Source organism: Acomys russatus, chromosome 27 (assembly GCF_903995435.1).
Source record: "Acomys russatus chromosome 27, mAcoRus1.1, whole genome shotgun sequence".
Classification (NCBI taxonomy): Eukaryota; Metazoa; Chordata; class Mammalia; order Rodentia; family Muridae; genus Acomys; species Acomys russatus.
In genome coordinates, this window is record NC_067163.1 from 54,930,197 (window position 1) to 54,950,696 (window position 20,500).

The 20,500-nt window shown below is 44.2% G+C and overlaps 1 long non-coding RNA gene across 1 annotated transcript in view; it reads right to left on the minus strand.

Moving 5' to 3' along the window:
* The window catches only part of LOC127210095 (uncharacterized), a 66,792-nt gene extending 64,837 nt beyond the window's left edge, over positions 1-1,955 (minus strand). The window contains exon 1 of the long non-coding RNA XR_007833262.1: positions 1,826-1,955. This is a non-coding gene — a long non-coding RNA (uncharacterized LOC127210095). The remainder of the gene's footprint in view (positions 1-1,825) is intronic.
* Between the last annotated feature and the right edge of the window lie 18,545 nt (positions 1,956-20,500).

Genomic DNA, 20,500 nt, shown 5'->3' on the forward strand with positions numbered 1-20,500 from the left:
TCAGTCTCTCTCTCTCTCTCTCTCTCTCTCTCTCTCTCTCTCTCTCTCTCTCTCTCTCTCTCTCTCTCTCTCTCTCTCTCTCTCTCTCTCTCTCTCTCTCTCTCTCCTGTCAAGGTTCTCAAGCACCCACACAGGACAATCTTTTTATGAGCCTCACAGAAGTGCTCTGGCCTCCTCATCACTCTACCATAAACTTCTTTACATAGCAGAAATAGTCTGTATGGTAGAGGAGTCTTCCCTAAACGCCTACGTGGTATGGAGACTGGTACAAAGGGGAACAAGCAGTAACTACCCACTGGATTGATAAATAACAACAACAAAAAATTACAGGGTATTCATGAAGAACTCTGCCTTCCATGCAGCCTTAGAGATGCCTGGAAATGTTTCCCTCCCACTAAGCTTCCTTCTCCAAAGAGGAGTGAGTCATATCTCAGACATATTTAGCACCATCTTTACAAGGTGGCAATGCATCTCTTCATGCCTTTAAGATACTCGAAACCATCACGCAATTGGACAGCTAAAGAATACTATTAACTACGATAGGGATATAAAGTGAGTACATAAATAAATGAATTTTAAAAACACATCAATAAAACAGCTGTCTGTGTTTGCACACACCTTAATCCTGGTATTTGGGAGGTAGAGGTGGTTTTCTATAAGTTCAATGCCAGCCTAATCTACATAGTGAGTTCTAGTTCAGCCTAGGCTATGTGTCTAACGCCAACACTAGCACCAACACACACACACACACACACATACACATTGTGTCTGCATTGAACATACAAAAAATTACTATCAACATCTGTGCAAATGTTAAACAGCTTGTAGAGACAATGCAGAAAATACTTTCATTGTTCCTTTTTCTAGGCATCTGCAGGTGATGATGACATAATGCTTTGGTCTTTTTGACATCTTTAAAGTTTATAAACTACTCAAATTCTAGCCATAGCATGATTAAGCTTCTGACCTTATTTTTAAAAGAAACACAATATATTGCCAAAAAAGAAGTGGGAGGGGAGACCAAATAGGACTAGTACAAAGCTTGGCAAACAAGAAATTGGCTGAACTCCAAAAAGAAAAATATATATCAACAGAATACAGCATTTACTTATCATATAAGATGGTTCATTATTAGCACATGCTATGGAATAATAATAGTGTCTCTGTTGAGGCAATAGGAGATGCTGAGCTGTGAGCACTGTCTTTCATCTTCTGACATCATCAAAACCCTCCAGTCCAGTGCTAATTGGAAGTAAAAGCTGTTTGAAAATATTTCTTCCTCTCCAGGGCAGCCATAAGGGGAGCAGGAAGCAAATATCCTCTTGACCTTTCAAGCATGAGAACACAGACCCTGGGAGGACAACTGTCCTTTCTATGGTTGATCCAGCCAGTTGGTCACTTCACACACTCATTGCATATGGACTCAGCATCTGACTCCAAGTCTTTTAGCCATGTATCTGTGTATCTACTGCATCTGTGATGGTTAATATTGATTGCCAACTGGATAGGATTAGAATTGCCATGGAAACAATCTCTTGAATGTGTCAGGGAGGTGGTTTCTAGATTACGGTAACTGAAGAGGAAAGACCCATTATAAATATGAGTTGCACCATAGGCTGGGGTTCTAACTCGAATCAAAAAGAGAAAGTGTGCTAAGCACCAGGATTAATTTCTCGTCGTTTCTCACTTATAAATACCATGTGACATGTTACAATTACTCCCCTGTCTTGATGGACCCTCAAACTATGAGCAAAATCCCTACATTATCAGGGATTTTTGTCATAGCACTGGAAAAAATAATGAAGACAACATCTTCACAACCAACCTGGTTATGCTGCAGAGTCAATGAAGTGAAGATTTGGGGATTCCAGCTACAGGAATGACTGTTGAAAGCTTCTTATATTGAGGACTGTACATCCACATGGAAACTCCTCAGTCCATCGTTGATGGTCAAGGAACCTATTCACAATAAAACAGCTATGAGTAAGAAGGGTTTCTGGACGCAAGGAACAGGTAGGAACAACTTTGGCTCTGTGAGTAAGAGACAATGACTGCATCCTTGTAATGTACAATGTGGTCCATACTGGCTTCATTATTGCTTTGCCACACCTCCTCAGACTTTGATACAAGAGTGAAATCTGGGTATTCCTATCTTTAGTTTTCATATCTATCATTAAAAATGGCTTGATGTGACCCACACATCCACGTTCAAGTACGCAAGAGCAAGAAATTAGTTCATCTGCTTCCACTGGCGTGATAATATTGGGGATTACAAAAGCAGGCCCATGGTTCTAGCTCTAAGAATACTTGCTTTCATTTATTTGCCCTTCCTCTACTACAGTGTTTTGAAAAACAATAGAGTAACTATACCATCATCTTTTTGGTTAAGAATATATCATTTGTCTTTCGGTTCACTCATTCACCAAGTATGTACTGTCTATGGTGTGCTAGGTACTCTTCAAGGAACATAAGCTATAGCATTGAAGAAATAAACTCAAATAGCTTCTTATGAAAGAGTTAATAACAGGAAGCAGACAATGTATACAATGCAAGTTTACAAGGGCTATGAATATACTTACAAGTAAGACAAAAAAGAGAGTAAGAAAGATAGTGTCTCTGTAGAGATGTTTGAGCAGAGATAGAAGATAGATAAAAGGGAGAGTCCTACTGATAGCTGGTGGAGCATCCTTAGAAACAGTGAGAGGAGCAACAAGGACAAAGACTGGCAGGGACAGTGTAAGGGAGACAAAGAATGGCTAGAGATTGGTGACCCAAGTCAAATGAGTCATCAGAGAAATGGGAAATGTGGCAACAGAGATGGTTAGAGATCTCTTACAATTGCTGCAAGGCATAAGAGATAATGACAAGGAAATAGTAAGATGTCAACTATGTCACTCAGGCAATAACGGGTATGGATTCCATTTAATGGAGTGGGTCTTAAGTCAAATCAGATATTGGTTGGTTACTCCCAAAAGCTTGTTCCAGCATCGTCATAGCATATCTTGCAGGCGGGACAGATTTGTTGATCAAAAAGTCTGTGGCTGGGTTGGTGTACACATTTCTCTTTTGGTAGCATCCAGAGTACCTTCCTGTACCAAAGACACTAAAACAGGGTGAAGGCTCTATTTCGCCACTAGCTTCACATCTCGGTGTTCACTGAATTGTGTAGGTGTTGTCTTCAGCAACTGGGCCTTGTTGACACAGGGGATTTAGGCAGGATTCCTCTGTAGGGAATGATAAAGTTTACAAATTGTCTAAGAACGCATTTTATTTCCGTAATGTTTGTTTGTCTGTTTATAGATTTCATTTACATATAGGTACAAATGCGTGTGTGTGTGTGTGTGTATGTGTGTGTGTGTGTGTGTGTGTGTGTGTGCTTTACCTACACGTGTGTATATGTACCACATGTGTGCTTAATGCCCATTGAAGCCAGAAGAGGACATCGGATTCCCTGGACCTGGAGTTATGCGTCATTGCAAGTTGTCATGTGGGTGCTGAGAACCAAACCCAGGTCCACTGCAAGAGCAGCAAGTGCTCTTAACCATCTCTGACCCTATCTCATCAAATACTTAAGAAGGGCAGTAGCACTCTATAAAGCTTGATCTCATTTCTTGCTCGTGGCTGAGCAGTGACTGGTTATATCTGGAGGACGTTGACACCAATAAGGCACTCGATAGAAAGGGTAAGTGACATCAAGGAAGATTCCTCTACTTCAGCTTAGAGACAGAGGGACCAAGACAAATGCTACAAAAATATATATCAAGATAAAAGCCTGATGTTAGGATTCCATGGCAACAGAGACATTTCACAGTTATGTCTTATACTCTAACAAATCAAAATTGAAAAAAGAAAAAATTCTATATTTTTGATCCATGAAGGAAAGCACATCAGAACATAACACACATTGCCCTGGAGGAGCAGCCAATTCCTCCAAATGACTGAGGAGGTTCCAGAGAGGGCAAGGAAGCCTGTGGGAGAGCAGAGAGACTCCTGGCAGTAAACAAGAAGCCCTGGTTACAACAACATCTCCAACAATGATGGAAGCCACAGCATTTAGTGATACCTATCAAAGGCAAGTTTAGAGCTGGGAGTTATCCATTTCTCTTGTCATGTGAACCTGAGAAAAGGATTAAACAAGCCTTCTCATTATACCTATGTTACGGAGTAGGAAACAACCACATAAATGTTATGCAATTGGTAGGATGGAAAATGAACTCCATTAAGCTTGAAAGAAAGGATGTTGTCATTCCTGGCCTGGTGTGTGTGTGTGTGTGTGTGTGTGTGTGTGTGTGTGTGTGTGTGTGTGTGTGTGCTCAAAAGTGCTACAAAGCTATAAAAATGTAGCTATTTCACCCCATATGAAGATGAATTTCATTTTAATACACTGACAAAAATGGCAAGACTCTCATCAAATGACCCAGAAGCCATATTTAAACTCAAATTCTATTTCTGATTTCACCACCCTTCACTGACTTCGCCTTTCACTCTAACCTCACACACAGACAGGCTGAGCATCAGCGCTGTGCATCCCTCTGTGTGGTTCAAGGCCTTCATGGTCCCCGCTCTACCTCTCTGTGCTATTGACCCACAAACAAGAGTTCCTGCAGACCATTCGGGAGACCCAACTTACACTCTTGGATTCTGATAGTAATAAAGAAAGGCAGAGTGGAGTTAGGAAGCTGGGTTCCAAGGTGATTTTATTTGACTTTCTGTGTTTTCTGGTCTTTGTTTCATCACATGTAAATATGAGAGAGGTGACTTAAAATCTCAGGTCTTTGGAGCTGGAAGAGGTCTCACCAACGCAAAGAAGAGTCAGTGCAGCGCTGAAACCTGAGTATGCCAAGTACCTTTGCAGATGCTAAAATACTCTTAAAATAAGAGCACAATAGCAAGTTTGTTTCATTCCAGAGCTTACTCATAAATCAAGTATTTGAAACTAAACTTGCACCTTCTCCAAGGAAAGTGTTTTTAGAGATAGTTTCCATGAGAACCCGCAGAACTCTTTCTCTCATTCAAGGCTCTAAATACAGCAGGGACAACTAGCAAGCCAAGCATCCCCTACCTCCTGGTAAAGACCCCTGCTGCCCATGCCAGGGAGCCTGGAGAAAGAAACATTCAGGCAAAGAAAATCTAGAAAATGAAAATGGAAACTGAGGGATAAGATGGAAATGCCTGGCATAGAAAGTAGAAGCAGAGAATGACAGGTGTACAAAACAGAGTGGAGAGATGAGCAGAAAGAGAGAGAGGGAGGACCTTCTATCCTTGGTACTGCCCCCATCTTTTCACCACAACAGAACTCCATCAGCAACATCGCTGGATGAACGTTATAGGGCTCAGGAAGAGACACAGAAGAGAGAGGCAAATGAAAGATGCTGGTTGTAGCCTCTGGGTCAACATGAGGTAAGTGGTAAGTTTGTAAGTATACAACCCAAATCCAGAGTCATTAAAAAGTTGTTTCTGGAATCAGTTTGCCACATTCTGCTGTTCCCAAATCTGGGGCACAGGACCTTACTATAGTTGGCATCTTACTTCCCTGGACATTGCTCCAACTTGCCACCTGCTCTCTCCACTCACACAGACACATTCGTCTCTCTGTCTTAGGCTGCCCATGGCTCTAGACAACACGCATCATGGGTCCCATTGATACCTCCTCTGCCATATTCTATCCATATACAGAACTTCCAGGATGAGCTCAGCAGATTGCACTGAATCATCTAGAGCACAACGCCCTCTGTGATGCTTGTTACAGTGCCTGACAGTTCTTTTAAGCATAAGCCACATTATCAATTTGGATAAGGAAGCCATCTGTAGCCAGGTGTACACATACATGAGACCTGTGGTTACAGATACATACACATACCCTTCCCCACACAAACACAGGGAGATTTTGGACAAACAACTGAAGGAGGCTGGTGAACCTAAATTTGAACCTGGCTTCCCAGGTCATTAGGGACATGTTTATTAACATAGACCCATAGAACCTGATTTGTGGATTGTTTGAGGTAACTTGAGAATAGTTACACAGACATGACATAAGAATAGCCCCAGGGCCAGCAGTTGTCATAGATGAGCCCATCTCTGAGTAGTACGCCAAGAAAGCTTGCAATAGGGTCTCAGACTTTCTTCCCTCTCCAAGGACTCTGCTTAACTAGAAATAAACTGTCAAAGGTACCCAGCAGTGCCATACCCATTTGGGAAAATGTCACAGTGCTCCACATCCACACTGGAGATCCAGAAGAATACTGCTGTCACTGCCTCAGACCTGGGCTCACCTTTCTGTGCCTTCCTTGGTACTCTGGTCCCAAAGTCCATAGAAGTACTCACTAAGACACCTGGGGTTGAGAACTCACACATCCACTGTATTTCTTAAATTTAAAAGTGCATTCAAGTGAGAACAGCTTAAACCTTGGGTAAATCACAAATGCTGATTCGTTTATTCTGTGTGGTTCAGGTCTATACCAACAACACAACCTTGAGTGTGGCAGCCTAGCCCAGAGTGTGACTATTTGCCCCCATGTGGTTCATACAGCCTTTTCTGAAGGCATAGGTAAGGATGGGCACAAGAGTACTCTGCAGCTGAATGCAGGAGGCCTCCCATGTCCACTGCAGAAGGCTGCCAGGCAAACACACACACCTCAAAGAAATCTCTAGCATGTGAGTTTTCCTGTGAACATCACACAGTGAAATACTGGTAGAGCTTTTCTACCACAAAAGCAGCATCTCTCAGGATGCCCCCGGGGAAGCAGCTGTCAAATTCAATGAGACATCAAGTTTCAGAGTCAGACCAACTTGTCTGGCTCTCGGTAATTTTAGCAATTTCCTCAGCGTGTGCAACTCCACCTTGACTTACCCTGCTTTCCCCAATCATAAGCACCGTGAGGAGGAGTCAACAAGCCCATTGGCAATGGCCACTTGTGATGGTTGCAAGATTTCATATCCAGAAACTACTCCAAAAATGGGTTTCAAAAAATAGAAAGAAAAAAAAAGTTTTTTGAAAGGCCTGATTGTTGACCAATTATTAAAAGTATTGGGTTTGGTGAGGTATTGAGTTCTTTCAAAAGTAGACTTTCTAGGGGCAGAGAAATAGTTTAGTAGTAGAGCCCTTGCCTAGCATGTGCCAGGCACTGGGTTTAATCCTGTACCATAATACATACATGTGTACATCTATGCATACATGTATAAATACATCATTTCCATATATATAAGCATATTCACCTTTAAAAGACTATGGGGGAAAGGTATATGATGCCTTTCATAACAAACATCAAAATAACTACATGAAATTGAACATGTCCCAATCATAATAATTTTGACACGAAAACAAAAAGAGCATGCCGACACAGGCAACAAAAAATAGAGAAGAGAGACATACCATACTTCTGAGGAAATAATTTAATAGTATACAGATCTCACATATTTATAAGTTTTTATATTTAACAAAAAAAAAAAAAAAAGAATATGAAGCCAATTAGAGCCCAATAGAACCTCCCTTCTAGAACGTGGCGTCATCCTAGGTTAGGATCTGAGAGAAAAGTTAAAGCTTTTTCCAAAAGAAAAATGTAAAAGCTACCAAGAGAGATGCTCACTCTCATCAGATATAAAAATACATAATAAAGGTCAATGATTTGATCCAGGTTGAAGCACAAGTTCAAGGCCAAGCTGAGCTACAAAGTGAATGCCAGGCAACCTAGACTTCAGAGTGAGGCACTGTGTCAAAGACCAGAACAAACAAACAAAGCAAAGCAAAAAGTATACTTAAAAGTTAAGTGATTGGTGGGGGGGGGGGGGCTGGAGAGATAGCTCAGTGGTGATATGCACTGGCAGTTCTTCCAGAGGACCCGGCTTCAACTCCCAGCACGCACAAGGCAACTTACAACTGTCTGCAACTCCAATTCCCAAGGATCTGGCCGCCTCACATAGGTAAGCAGGCAGAACACCAATATACATAAAAATAAATAAATCATTTCAAAAGTTTCTTTTAAAATGTTTGGTGATTAGGTAATGGCTTAGAAATAAATGGGAAGATCAATGGGACAGAAATAAAAAATCAAGAAGCAAATCCAAGAAATGATTTCAAAGTAATGGAGAAAGCTGGGTGAGTTAACAAATGGCATTGGAATGGCCAGGTAAAACAAGATAAGAAACCATATGGTAGAAACCACTACTCTAAACTATCATGAAATTATTACGTAGTTCACTGTAGCTCTAAGAAACCCAGAGTAAGAAATGGGAATATTATGACAAGAAAATGCCAGTCAATACTTATGGTATCATCTGTTTCATACAAGTTGGGAAGTGATTCTCCCTAATTCTAGAGCTTCTCATTATTCCATCCATCCCAGGTGTACCCTGCAGGCTCCAGCTGTTGGCCCCTGAAGGCTCCAGCTGTTGGCTCCTGCAGGCTCCAGCTGTTGACCCCTGCAGGCTCCAGCTGTTGGCCCCTACAGGCTCCAGCTGTTGGCCCCTGCAGGCTCCAGCTGTTGGCTCCTGCAGGCTCTAGCTGTTGACCACTGCAAGCTCTAGCTGTTGGCCCCTGCAGGTTCCAGCTGTTGGCCCCTGTAGGCTCCAGCTGTTGGCCCCTACAGGCTCCAGCTGTTGGCCCCTGCAGGTTCCAGCTGTTGGCCCCTGCAGGCTCCAGCTGTTGGCCCCTGCAGGTTCCAGCTGTTGACCCCTGCAGGTTCCAGCTGTTGGCCATTTGCTTGCAGTGCCCCTTCTGAATGTGCAGGCTTCTGAAAAGAAGAGGGAAACCCAGGTTCTTGTCTAAGAGACTATTTTAAGTACGTTCTCTTGAACAATTGCCTAAGAAAGTACTGAGTAGAAAATGAAGGCCCAGAATCTCCAAACTTCAAGTATTTCTTTTTTTTTCTTTTGTTTCCATTTTATTATTTTATTCATATTACATCTCAATTGTTAGCCCTTCCCCTGTTTCCTCACATTCTCCCCTCCCCTATGTCTGTGATTGAGGGAGACCTCCTCCCCCTATATATGCTCTTAGACTATCAAGTCTCTTCTTGGTAACTTGCTATCCTTCCTCTGAGTGCCGCCAGGTTTCCCCATCCAGGGGACGTGGTCAGAAAAGGGGCACCAGAGTTCGTGTGAGAGTCAGATCTCACTCTCCACTCAACGCTGGAGAATATCATGTTCGTCGGCTAGGTCTTGGTAGGGGTTCGAAGTTTAATGCCTATATTCTCCTTGGCTGGTGCCTTAGTTTGAGGAGGACCCCAAGACCCAGATCTGCCTGTCATAAAGTTCTTCTTGTAGGTTTCCAGGACCCCTGTGGGTCCTACTATTTCCTTATTCTTCCATGCTACTCTCGCCTAAAGTCTCAATAGGATGTCCTCTCCTCTGTCCCTTGGAATGGTTTTAGTTTCTCGTTGCTTAATCTAGTTTCATAGTTTGCATCTTTATTTTTTAAGTGTGTGTGGGAGAGGTGGTGGTGGGGAGGGTTGTCATGGGTGCATGCACTGAGGCCAGAGCAGAATTTTCCAGAGTGAGTTCTCTCCTCTACTGTGGCTCTGGAGATAGAGATGAAATTCAGGCCATTAGCTTTTCATGGCAAGCGCTTTGCTCACTTTAACTCTTGCCAACCCCTCGTATTCCTGTTTATTTTTATTTGTCTGGTTGTCTGTTTAAGAGATCAATTTGTCTAAGCTGAGTACCCCACAAACTGGTTCCATATCTGCCCCTACATGTCTTGTATGCAGCCTGCCTGACTGGCAGGAGCATCGTCTGAAGTGGGCTTCAGTAAGTACCCATTAACTAATTCTGCATGTATAGCGTGCACTTGGTGTGGCAGCTCGGAGCACAAGCTTTGAATTCAAGTTCCAGCCACTGTGACATAAGCCTAGAATCCTAATACTCTGAAAAGCCTAGACAAGAGGATCACAGGCTTAAAACTAGCCTGGGAAACAGTGGGATTCTCAAAGTGTGAGTGAAAGAAAGAAGAACAGGGTGGCATGGGGTGGGCGGAGGTGAGTAGGGTGAGGCAGAGAAGGGCAGGGCATGGGCAGGTAGGTTGGAAGTTAGGATAACTTAAGATACCATATGGAAACAGGCTAAGAAGATCATCTACTGCTGAGCATCACAAGAAGAAGAAGAAGAAGAAGAAGAAGAAGAAGAAGAAGAAGAAGAAGAAGAAGAAGAAGAAGAAGAAGAAGAAGAAGAAGAAGAAAAAGAAGAAGAAGAAGAAGAAAAACACATATTACTAGTCAGAGAAAAAGCCAAAAGCAAACAATTTGGAGTACATTTTCTAGTGGGTGTATACTGCTTTCCCATCACCAGTAAGTCAAGAAAGTGTAATCAAGCCATCCTAAGTTGGGGACTACCATTGCTGAGCTCAGTGTGGTCTCTAATGGAGATATGACATAAAGATCTTCAAGCCATAAAACCGGGTCATATGTGGCCCCAGCAGCTCTGAACAATCGATTGTGGTACCCAGCACCGCTGCTCCTCTGCAACCCTTCTCTGCTCAGAGTCTCTGAATCTGGTGGCGTGTTACTTCTGGGGGGCGGGTATTTCACTGTAAGGCTGCCTTTGAAACACTGGTCAGTAGGAGAGGAAGGAGGTCATTTTAGAGGCAGGAAGTATGAGGTTTATAGCTCTGCATCTCCTAGCTAACAGTCAGATGCCCTGAAGCAACTCACCTGACGGCACTGAGGTAATGTGAGGATCCATAATACTTGGTAATGATGTCTATCCATGCTCATTCATCAGAGGCACCGTGTGCATGCCTGCCCTGTGCAAGCGGTGCCGCGGGCCTTAAATCTACAGTGATGCAGGCCTGTGTTGCCATGCCACAAAGGCAAGGGCACAACCTGCTCTATCTCCAGGGGACCAACTTTGGTTACTGTGAAGCTGAAACGCAGCACTGAGCTTCGCACTCACCCAGGTGGCTAACAAAGACGATCAGACAAAAGGGACCAAAGAGAGAGCCGGCAAGCTAGAGACAACAGCAAAGTATTCTATCGCGGCCAGGACTCCTTTGAGAATAAGGAATGGAACTAAACTTAGCCAGTTCTGGCGCCATTTTGAATAGTGAAGTCATCCTGGTGGTCAGAATAGGCATGAGGGGCATGGTAACATTTCTTTCCCTCTCACGACTCCACACACACCTAGTTAGCTTAACTCTTGTACTTGGCACAAAGATTTCCACCTGAGAGACGATCGTACAGAACTCATAAGCCAGCATACTAGTGCTATGGTGTACATCTGAAATTTCTTCCCTGGTCCATAGCTGGTAGTGCTACATGGAGAGGCCAGAGAAGCTTTAGGACATTCAGCCTGGCTGGAGATGTTGGTCATGAAGGGCTGATGTAATAAGTCTGGCTCGAGCAGCAGGTTTTCTATTTCACCACACCTGACCCACCAGGAGAAACTGCAATCTCCTGGAGACAGTGAGGCAAGCTAATGCCCCACTCCCTTAAGTTGTTTTGGTCACAGTGACAAGGAAACTAACAAGTAGAAAACACAAATACCTTTCTTCAAATGCTGTTTCATGTTAGTATTACTAATATGGCTGGATACATTGTGATCTCCGGGGCCTCTGTATACTATTACCTACCTTGTGACTTTTGGTCTAGTAGAGTAAAGTAGACATGCTTGGAGGGCTCCAAATAACCATGAACTTAAATGCCCACCCTAAGCACCCCTTGACAAGTTCCTCAACAGAACATTTAATCACCATCTTTCTCTGTTTATGATGAATGAAACATACATATCGTGTCTATTAAGTGGAAAAACTTGAGAAAGGCATGCACGATTCAGGGCTCAGCCCTTGTACTAATTAGAAGTTTTGCTTTAGAAATGCAAGCTGCAAGTTCCTCCCAACAAATGCCTACTAAAAATATTACATATGTGCAGATCACGGCAGTAATCTTCATGCACAGCGCTACCTAGATGTGGCACAAATTATTGAACGATGAAATTAACTAAGCTGAAATTCTTTCTGTAGCAGTTAATTAGCACAAATTATGAGCTATATTTTACCCTCTCCACATTATATGCTCTATACCATTACCATACCCATTTTCCATGTGTCAGAGAAAAGAAGTACCACTCTCTAGATATTTATTCTAACCAGTGATTTTTTCATTTCTTGGAAAGGAAGAAAACAACTACACAGAGAGGGTAGAGTTATTATTCTATTACAGCTGTAAATCATAAAGAGAAAAGTGTACTTTCAAGTCACTGATACTTGCAAGCTAATTTCTTGTTTAAGTAAAACTCATGGGGAAATGACTGGAGGAGATACTGTGTGGTCCTGAAAGGAAAGCTAAAGTCTATGGTGAAACTTGAACTGACCAGCAAGACTATAAACAATCACCTCCTGAATGGCCGCCATTCACTGTTGCTGACAACTTTGGCATGTTTAAAGCATGTTGGAGGAAACACAAGAGTGAGGAACCTTACAAACTACTCCACAACATCCCTCTAAGCCACAATGTGCCTTCTTTTGTAGGTGACCAGTTGATGCTGAATAAGAAAACAGTTCTGATTGGCTGCCCGTCCTGGGGACAGGATGGCGGGAAGAAGCTGTTCCCATATGGGTGCCACTGCGGATGCTCTTATTATCTACCGACTTTAACGTAAAATCTTCTCAGCTAACTGAGAAACAAGATGGTAGGCAATACTCTGAGCTACACTGAGATTCCATGGCTGTGCAGAAAACCATTGTTTAAGTATCTTGTATATGGCATTTTTAACAATGTATACTTTGGAAATTGTAGGGGAAATTTGGAAATTTGGGTCACATAGGAGAATGGGAAAAAATACCATGTTCTACTTCGTACTCACTTCATTCTTACTCTCTTTACAAAAAGGAAGAGGAAAGAGGAAAGAGTACTGATGTGCTCTTGCTCGCCAACTTCATGTAACTGTTCTTATCTCTTCGCTGCAGCTAAACTTTAATTGTTTTTGTTTTTAATCTGTGGGAGTGAGGTGTGTGTGTGTGTGTGTGTGTGTGTGTATGAGTGTGTTCATAAGTGTGTCCAGGTATGCACAGATCATACACACCTAGACCCATTAAACTACAAAAGCGATACTAGACAGCTTCCAAGTCCAAACAGGCCGTAGTGTGTATCTAGCAGCTGATTTTTCAGGATAGACCCTGTCCAGGCCCATGGGGCATTGGTGGGTGACTATTTGGTCCTCTGTCAGTCCTTCCTGGGCTTCTAGGCTGAATATGGTACAGACCAGACACACGAGTGATCGTCTAAGAAATGGAGCCTAGCACCCCTGTTGAGTTTCCCAGGCTACTATGTTAAGAACCCAAACCTTTGAAGCCACACCATGCCCTAACTACCGGTTGAGCTCAATCCCTGAAGTCAGTGTGAAGCCATTGTTTGGGAGAGGTGGGCTATGCATCAGTAAGAACTGCTGTAGACCACTGTGACACTGAAAGGAAGGACATGCCAAGAGTTTTCTATGTGCCAAACTGCTGAATAGGATTTGTGGAAGGACACTGATTTAAACAGACTCCTTCAGGAAGGCACCTACTGACCAAACTAAAACTGAGACACTTGGGCTGCTCAACTTCCATGTCACCAAATCTACACTAGCTTGTTTTTTTCTGACCTTCAGAGAATCCAGGAGAGATGACAGATCAACTCCCAAACAGGCCGGTCATAGCATGCAGGAAAGTCAAAATGGCCCAATTTTGCAGTCCAGCTCTTGCCTCTTTGTATTGTGTTGTTTCCTTGCTCCTGCTCATCACAGTGCTTTATAAAAACCAACTGGTGAACCGGGCGTGGTGGCGCACGCCTTTAATCCCAGCACTCGGGAGGCAGAGGCAGGCAGATCGCTGTGAGTTCGAGGTCAGCCTGGTCTACAAAGTGAGTCCAGGATGGCCAAGGCTACACAGAGAAAACCTGTCTCGAAAAACAAAAACAAAAAAACAAAAAACAAAAAAAACCCAACTGGTGTTGTACTCCGCCCAGGAGAGATCACCTTTCCTTCCTCTATAGATGAAATGCTTCCAACTCACAAGTCGCTGATGGTCCACTCAAAGTACACTGTTGTACTCACAAAAACGTGTGGGTTATGGTTTGGTTCTTTCTGTTTTGTTTTTTGTGGGGAGTGGGTTCTGGAAGTGCGCTTGACACTTTAAGTGTGTGTGTGTGTGTGTGTGTGTGTGTGTGTGTGTGTGTGTGTGGTGGTCAAAGAACAACTTGCAAGAGTGTGTCCTCTCCTTCGTTCTACCACGTGTACCCCAGGATCAAATTCAATTTACTAGCTCACTTGGCAGCAAGCTCCTTTAACTGCTGAATCATCTTGCCATACCTGTTTCCGGATCTTTTTAATTTTTTTTTTAGTTATTTAATCACTTTACAGCCTGATTCTAGCTCCCCCTCCTGGTCCCACCCTCATCTACCCTCCCCCCCATCCCCACTTTTTCTTCTTCTCAGAGAAAGGAAGGCCTCTAAAGTGTACCAACCCACCCTGGTACCTCAGGTGTCAGCTGGTCTAAGCACCATCCTCTCCAAACGAGGCCAGACAAGGCAGCCCAGCTAGGGGAAAGGGATCCAGAGGCAGGCAACAGAGTCAGAGACAGCCCCTACTCCCATTGTTAAGGGACCCACACTATGACCAAGCTGGACATCTGTTACATATGTGTAGGGGGGTCTAGGTCCGGCTTATGCAAGCTTTCTGTGATTTAGTCTCTGTGAGCCCCCACGGGCCCAGGTTGGTTTACTCTGTAGGTCTTCTTGTGGTGAGAGAACCAACCCCCGACAATGTTCATGAAACTCTGCTATGCTCGCAGACAGGAACCTAGCATAACTATCTTCTGCGAGGCTTCATCCATCATCGGCAGCTGATGGAAACAGATGCAGAGACCCACAGCCATACAATAGGCAGAGCTCAGGGAGTTTTGTGGAAGAGCAGGAAGAAGGATTGAAGGAGGTAGAGGAGTCAAGGAAACAACAAGAAGACCTGTTTCCAGGTTTTTTTTTAAATCTTATTATAATTTATTACACATTACACATCTCAATTGTAATCCCCTCGCTCTTATCTTCCTGTTTCCACCCTCCCTCCCTTTTCCACTCTATTCTCCTCCCCTAGACTTCTGAAAGGTGGGATCCTCTTCCCCCACTGGCTGACCACAGCCTATCAGGTTTTCTTTCTGGATTTTTAAGAAAGGGCCTCACTAACCAACTCAAGCTAGCCTTAAACTCAGAGTCCTTGGCATCCACTGCCTCTCCCACTTCTCACCCTCCCCTCCCCCACACCTCCCACTCCTCACCCTCCCCTTCCCCCAATTCCCACTCCTCATCCTCCCCTCCCCTCACCTCCCACTCTCAACCCTCCCCTCCCCACACCTCCCACTCCTCACCCTCCCCTCCCCTCACCTCCCACTCCTCACCCTCCCCTCCCCACACCTCCTTCTCCTGACCCTCCCCTCCCCTCACCTCCCACTCCTCACCCTCCCCTCCCAACACCTCCCATTCCTCACCCTCCCCTCCCCACACTTCCCACTCCTCACCCTCTCCTCCCCTCACCTCCCACTCTCAACCCTCCTCTCACCACACCTCCCACTCCTGACCTTCCCCTCCCCATACCTCCTACTCCTCACCCTCCCCTCCCCACACCTCCCACTCCTGACCCTCACCTCACCTCACCTCCCACTCCTCACCCTCCCCTCCCCACACCTCCCACTCCTCACCCTCCCCTCTCCTCTTGTGCTACTATATTCCTGGAATTATAGTGTATACCACCACCCCGTCTTGAAATTTTGATTTTAAGAAAACCAACAATAAATATAATAATAAAAGTAATAAATACAATACTGTACATTGTACTCAACTAGAAAAGTACAGGTATAAACTTAACAGACTATTAATGGTACCTTGTAGCTAAAGTTGCAAGTACTTATTTCTAAAGGAGTTCCCAATATTGATTAGGCAATTAGTACATTAAGACTTTGGGAGCTTGCTGGGCGTGGTGGCGCACGCCTTTAATCCCAGCACTCGGGAGGCAGAGGCAGGCGGATCGCTGTGAGTTCGAGGCCAGCCTGGTCTACAAAGTGAGTCCAGGGTGGCCAAGGCTACACAGAGAAACCCTGTCTCAAAAAAAAAAAAAAAAAAAAAGACTTTGGGAGCTTGTTCTCAGAACATGTATGCTTGTAATCTTGTAATCTTGTTTTTTCCAGAGGCAACTGAATTTATAGCCATGGAAAGCTGCTTTTAAATGTTGCTATCCAGGAAGACAGAGGAGACAGCTCCCCACGTAAAATGCTTGCTGCTTATACATAAAGACCTGGGCTCAGATCCCCAGCTGGGCTGTGTGGGGTGAAAGAGCCAGGCAGATTCCCAGGGCTTGATAGCAAGCTAGGCTAGCAAAAAATGGCAAGCTTCAGGTACAGAGAGAGATCTTATCTCAAAAAAATTAAGGTGGAGCTGAAGAAATGGCTCAGCAAGTAAAGACTGTTAACACCGTGCCTGGTGACTTGAGTTCCTTCCTAGAACCTACATGGTTGAAGGGAAGGACAGACTCCTGTATGTTGTCCTTGGACTTCCATATGTACATGTGTACAGATGAATAATAAATAAATAAATAAATAAATGTGAAAAGCAAACATAAGGTGGGCAGTGATAGGTAAAAAACAGCACGAGTCAAGCGCTGGCCTACACACACACACACACACACACACACACACACACACAGGCAAGCACACCTGCACACACATCACATGCACACAAACATTATCACCCAGCTAAAATCCTCTATGGTTCATTGATTTCTATAATTTACTCTAGGTTCCAGAACACAGATTTTTCTACTTTCCATCTTAATTTTCTGTTTCTACGAAGCAAGTAAGATAGAAGCTTCTGCAAGTATGATACTATTAAATAGTAAAACAGCTCCCCTAACTCAAAATTTGGCTAGAGTTTACAAAAATGAAAATCTAGAAACCATATATTAAGCTGATTTCCCCCTCTGTAAACAAAGCTCACTTGTAAAAAACTACATGTGCTATTCAAATGTGCTTGATCATAATAGAGGTGTTTAAAAATACATGGCTGGAATTCACATTTGCAGTTTGCAGATGGAACAATAAAGACACTCTGGATTAATAATTAATGCGTGACTGAAATTCACGGAGAAGAAAGTAGCAAGCCGTAAGAGCTGCCCTTTTTATCTGCCAAGTCTTAGATCATCCTTTTTCGATGGGCACTGTGGAAAATTAGGTAGAGTTCGTTAGTTAGAAATCTGAGGTGAAAGATGAAGGGACGTTGCTTCCTCTGTCAAGCTCACTGGTTTGAGTACAGTAGCCCTCAAAGTAAACAACTGGCTTATTCATCATCGCATTGGCTTAACTCTGGAACCAGATGCGACAGGGACTCTGTGAGTAGGAGTATACAGGGCTGATTGTGAAGACAAATGGTCCATATCGCATGCGTGAAGTAGTCCCAGGTGTCCATGCCAGCACTGAGAAGTCCCCAAAGAGCTCAGCCAGCCATGCATGAAATCTCCTCCTCATTGCAGGTGAGCGGGACTTCCCCACCTCACAGTGTCCGTCAGCCCAATGGGCATCAGTTAGCAGGGGCATTTGCACCAAAAAGCCAAGGCCTGCTATATGAAAAGTACCAGCTCCTTAGATGTATTCTGAACCAAAGAATACAAAAAAAAAAAAAAAAAAAAAAAGTAGTATATTGATACAATGGAGTATCCCTCAGCTGTTAAAAACAATGACATCATGAAATTTGCAGGCATATAGATGGAACTAGAAAAGATCATCCCGAGCGAGGTAACCCAGACCCAGAAAGACACACATGGTATGTACTCACTTGTAAGTGGATTATTAGGCGTTAAGTACAGGATAATCATATTATAATCCACAACCTCAGAGAAGCTAAGTCACAAAGCTAAAGGGGGGACACATGGATCTCACTAGGAAGGGAGCATAGAATAGATTTTGTGGGTGTGCTGGGGGTGGGGGATGGGAACAGAAGGAATCAGGTTGGGGTGGGAGGGATGAAGGAAGAAAGTACTAGAAGAGATGAGTAGAAGTGTGGCGGGGAGAGAATTTGGAGCGCTGATGTAGAAAGCCAGAGCACTGGGAACTTCCTAGAGTCTACCCTGGTGACCCTAGCAAAGTCTCCCAGCAATGGGTAGATATGAAGCCTGAACTGGCCATCTTCTATAACCAGGCAAGTCCAGCAATGGCACAGGGACACCAACCCAGCCACAAAACCTTCGACCTACAATCTGTCCTGCCTGCAAGATGGCACAAAACTTAGGGGATTGGCCAACCAATGACTGGTCCAATGCCCATGCCATAAGATGGAGCCCGCTCCTGAGACTGCCTGGATGACCAGGAACCAGAAGCAGGACAGACCAGAGACCCAGGATAAAACCAAATACCACTGACAAAAAGGGGGAGGAAGGTCAATGAAATGAGTCTTTTTTAAAATTTTTATTTAGTTAATTTATTCAGATTACAACTCAATTGTTATTCCCTCACTTGTATCCTCTCGTTCCTCCTTCCCTCCCGCTTTCACCCTATTCCCCTCCCCTAGGTCTGTGAAAGAAGGGGACCTCCTTCCCCACCATATGGTCACAGCCTATCAAGTCCCATCTTGGTAGCCTGCTTTATCCTTCCTCTGAGTGCCACCAGGCCTCCCCACCAAGGGGAAGTGGTCAAATATGGGGCACCAGAGTTCATGTCAGAGTCAGTCCCCACTCTCCACACAACTGTGGAGAATGTGCTGTCCATTGGCTAGATCTGAGTAGGGGTTCAGTGTTTACTGCATGTATTGTCCTTGGTTGGTGCAGTAGTTTGAGCAGATCCCCGTGGGTCCAGATCCACCCAATGAAATGATTCTTAATGATACTCTGTTATGCTCATTGATTGGTGCCTAGCCCAACTGCCATCAGAGATGAGCCATCGAGCAACTAATGGTAGGTAACAGGTGCAGAGACTCACAGCCAACCACTGAGCAGAGCCAGGGAAACCCTACAGAAGAGGCAAAGGAAGTATTGTAGGAGGCAGAAATGTTGAGAATACCACAAGAACACAGCCCACAGAATCAACCAAGCAGGGCTCATAGGGGCTCACAGAGACTGTAGTGACAAACATTGACCCTGCATGACTGTGAGCTCGGTCCTCTGCGCATACTTTATGATTGTATAGCTTGGCATTTTTGTGGGACTCCCAACTATGGGCGTGGGGGTGTCTCTGACTCTTAGCTATGCTTAAGATGCTTTTCATCTTATTGAGTTGCCTCATCCAGCCTTGATATGAGAGCGTGTGCCTAGTCTTATTGTTTCTTGTCAGGCCATGTTTGGTGGACATCGCTGGGAGGCATACTTTTTTTAAAAAGGGAAATAGAGGAGGAGTGGATCTGGAGTGGAGAAGAGAGGAAGGACTGGGAGGAGTGGAGGGAGGAGAAACTGCGGTCAAGATGCAATATGTGTGCAGAAGAATGAAAGTTTTAAAAAGTGTAACCTAGTCTCATTTCTTAAAAGACAATCACTTAGGGGTAAGACCAAACCACAAATTCCACAGGAGTCCCAGGGGTGGTGGCCACCCAGTCCTGCAAAACAATAGTCCTGATGGTGGTCCAGGCCTACCAGCCAAACACAGATGACTGAGGGTAATACCAACACCCAATAGTGGTCCTCCATTACTGCTCCCCAGCCATGTAGCTATGACCTGGTAGCTTGGCTTCTGGAAGCCTCAGCTGTGGTAGGATAGAGTCTGGAACACAGTGACTAGCCAAGGTGCTTGTGTAGTGACTCTCTAAAGTATATCCCTTGAGCAGCAATGACATCTGGGAACCATAGGAAATGCAAATGTCTAGGCCCGGCTGACAAATGCTGAGTCACAAATGGAATGTGAGGAGTTGAGGGTCAGAGCCACCCCACTGGCATCTCAGCAGGCTCACTGGGTGAATCACATAAGAGCTTGAGACCTACCAAGTGAGGGAACCCTTGTTACAGGCAGCTCACTTCATCTCTTCTCTGCAATGCAGATAACACACTGTTCTCCTTATGATGTGTGCAGTGCCCATGATACAGCAGTAAGACGGCCGGCATGATAACGGCAGTGGTTCATGTGGCAGTTTTCCTATCCAGACCATCTGGATGGGGGACAAGAACCAGAAGATGCCCAAGCGCATGGTTTAGAGTTTATTTGACTAACTCAGAAACAAAAAAAGTGTCACTTGTGTAGCCATTTTAAGTCACTGAAACATTAAAATGAATTTCTTTTCAGAGAAAGAGTTTTCTTTTACATTTGTCATAGTAGAATTTTCTATCGCTCCCTCTAGAAAATTTCAGTCACTTAAAATGGATCAGGGAGTCAGCTCTGAGAAGAGGATGTTAACAGAAATACCTGGGTTCTGAAAAGAGCCCACCACTCTAAAATCTGGCTCGCCTTCTAACTGGACTGAGAATACAGGCAGCCACCTAGCACAGGCAGACCTCTGTATAGATAGGACTCAAGTCTATGTCTTGGAAACCCCAATGGATGCCATGTACAGTGTCTTAATACTAGAATGTT